We start from the raw sequence: 3,372 nt of genomic DNA, 5'->3' as shown, positions 1-3,372 counted from the left end.
CTGAAGTGTGATAAGAGTATCTTTCCTTAAAATACTTGACCTTTCATCCTTGGTTCCTGAAACGGCTCTGGAGCAGCTCCAGAATAAGCATAAAGGTGAAAGATGGGCCAGACGCAGTGGCTCACGTCTGTAATCCCAGCACTTTGGGAGGCCGAGGCGGCAGGTCATGAGGTCAAGAGTTGGAGACCAGCCTGACCAACATGGTGAAACCCTGTCTTTACTAAAAATACAAAAATTAGCTGGGCGTGGTGGTGTGTATCTGTAAGCCCAGCTACTTGGGAGGCTGAGGCAGGAGAATTGCTTCAGCACAGGAGGCGGAGGTTGCAGTGAGCTGAGATCATTACTGCACTCCAGCCTGGGCAACAGAGTGAGACTCTATCTCAAAAAAAAAAAAAAAAAAAAAAAAAAAAGTGAAAGATGGGCTTGTTCTTTAGAGCCACAACTGAGCTTATGTTCATAACCACAGGATGGATGGCTGCTTGCCAGGGGAACCAACCATCTGCTCAGAGCCCTACCCTCCACCTTCGGGCAGGGGAGAGGGACCAAAGGTTGATCACTAATGGCCAATGATGTCATCGATCATGCCTACTTAACGAAATCTCCATAAAAACCTGTAACGACTGAGTTGAGGGGTTTTCCAGGAAGGTGGTCTTGTATGGAAGATTTTGTATTCAGGGATGGAAGCTTTTGTATTCGAGGCCCTTCCAGAGTGTGTCCTGTTTATCTCTTCATCTGGCTTTTCATTTGTATCCTTTAAAATATACTTTATAATAAACTGCTAAATGTAAGCAAGTGCTTCCCTGCATTTTGTGAGTTGCTCTAGCAAATTAAACCCAAGAAGAGGGTCATGGGAATCCTGATTTATAGCCAGTTGGCCAGAAGTACAGGTAACACAACCTGGGGCTTGTGATTGACACTGGAAGTGGGGGACAGTCTTGTGGGACTGAGCCCTCGACCTGTGGGATCTGATGCTATATCCAGGTAGATAGTATTGGAATTGAATCAGGACACCCAGCTGGTGGCCACTGCAGAACTGGCTGCTGCTTGATATGGGTGGGTGGAGGAACTCCACACGTGTGGTACCAGAAGTGTGTTTCTGGAGTATGGTAGGAGAAACTGAGTTTGTTTTCTACTCATACACAGAGAAACAAAATCACTAAAGAGCAATAAATTGTATTCTGTTCAGATAATATAATGGAAGAAATATTCCATTTATAGTAGTACCAAAAAGGGTAAAGTACCTAGGAATAAATGTTCAGACAATATAAAGGACATTTCAAAACTTCTAAAGGACACAAAAGAAGACATAAAAACACACCATGTTCATGGATAGGAAGACTCACTATCATAAAGACTGCAATTTTCTTTTTCTTTTCTTTCTTTCTTTTTTTCTTTTTTTTTTTTTTTTGAGATGGAGTCTTGCTGTGTTGCCAGGCTGGCTGTAGTGTAGTGGCTCAATCTCGGCTCACTGCAACCTCCAACTCCTGGATTCAAGTGATTCTCCTGCCTCAGCCTCCCAAGTAGCTGGGACTACAGGTGCATGCCACCACGCCCAGCTAATTTTTGTATTTTTAGTAAAGATGAAGTTTCACCATATTGGCCAGGATGGTCTCAATCTTGATCTGACCTCATGATCCACCCACCTCAGCCTCCCAAAGTGCTGGGATTACAGGCCTGAGCCACCACACTTGGCTAAAGATTGCAATTTTCTATGAGTTACTTGACACATTTAATATAATTCCAATGAAGATACTGATAATATTCTTTTTAAAAAACTACACCAGGTAATTCTAAAGTTCATTGAAAATAGAAACACTAGTCAGCCATGGTAAGTGGCTTGCATCTGTAGTCCCAGCTACTTGGGAGGCCAAGGTAGGAGGATCATTTGAACCCAGGAATTTGAGGCTGCAGTAAGCTATGATCGCACCTATGAATAGCCACTACACTCCAGCCTGAGCAATATAGCAAGACTCTGTCTCTTAAAACAAAAAAAGACAGAAGGTCTTTCTTAAGAAGCATTAAAAAGAATTACTCCTATAAATATTTAACGTTTTATGGCACCTCAATAATTAAAACAAAGTGGTCCTAGAGCATGGATAAACATTAGCCTGATGGAACAGAGCAGAAAGCCCAACTATAGACCTCAACACAAAAAATTCATGGTGTTGAAAAAAGGGGGATCAATATTTTATACTTTATTATTTCCAAATGAGTTTACAATTTTACATGTAAAATATAAAATAATAAGATTACATTAAATTCTGTTATGATCTCAGAATGGAGGTTTTTTTACTTATGACTCGAAATCCAGAAGTCATAAAATATTTATCAATTCAAATACATTTTTAAAATTTCATGAGAAAATATTATAAGCAAAGTCAAAATACAAACCAACAAATTGAGTGAAAAAAAATTTACAGCTCATATCAAAATGGCTAATCTTCCTAATATTTAAAGAGCTCCCAAATGTCAAAAACAGAAATAGAAACAACCAACACTAGAAAAATGAACAAAGTAGAAAAAATAACAGTTTGTAGAAAAGGAATCACGTGGCTCTTAAACATATTAGAAGATGCTCAACCTCACTCAAAATAACACAAAAGCAAATGAAAAGGTTTCTAGGTAATTCAATGGGAGAAAGATACCTTTAAACAAAAAGTGCTGGAAAAATCGGATATCACCATGAAAAAAAAAGAACCTTAACTTTTACTTCATATCATATACAAAAATTAATTCAAAAATGGACCACAGGTCAGGCAAGGTGTCTCATATCTATAATTCCAGCACTTTGAGAGGCCAAGGCAGGTATATAACTTGAGGTCAGGAGTTTGAGACCAGCCTAGGCAATGTGGCAAAACCCTGTTTCTACAAAAAACCTAAAAATTAGCCAGGTTTGGTAATGTGTACCTATAATCCCAACTACTTGGGATGCTGAGTGGGGAGGATTGCTTGAGTCCAGGAGGTTGAGGCTGCAGTGAACCAGGATTGTGCCACTGCACTCAGCCTAGGCAACATCACGAGACTGTCTGAAAAGAAAAAAAAAAGGATCATAGACATGAAGTCAATAGCTAAATCTGTAAAATTTTAGGAGAAAACATAGGAGAAAATCTTCAAAAAGTTGGGATGAGCAGAGATTTCCTGTGTTAGTCCCTTCTCATTCTGCTATAAATCACTGCCCAAGATTGGGTAGTTTATAAAGGAAAGAGGTTTAATTGACCCACAGTTCCGCAGGACTGGGGAGGCCTCAGGAAACTTATAATCGTGGCAGAAGGGGAAGCAAACACATCCTTCTTCACGTGGCAGCAGGAAGAAGTGCCCAGCAAAAGGAGAAAAGCCCCTTATAAAACGATCAGATCTCTTTTAAGAGATTCC

Source organism: Mandrillus leucophaeus, unplaced genomic scaffold (assembly GCF_000951045.1).
Source record: "Mandrillus leucophaeus isolate KB7577 unplaced genomic scaffold, Mleu.le_1.0 Scaffold789, whole genome shotgun sequence".
Classification (NCBI taxonomy): Eukaryota; Metazoa; Chordata; class Mammalia; order Primates; family Cercopithecidae; genus Mandrillus; species Mandrillus leucophaeus.
The sequence above is the reverse complement of the archived record's forward strand: the minus strand, read 5'-3'. Positions refer to the sequence as shown.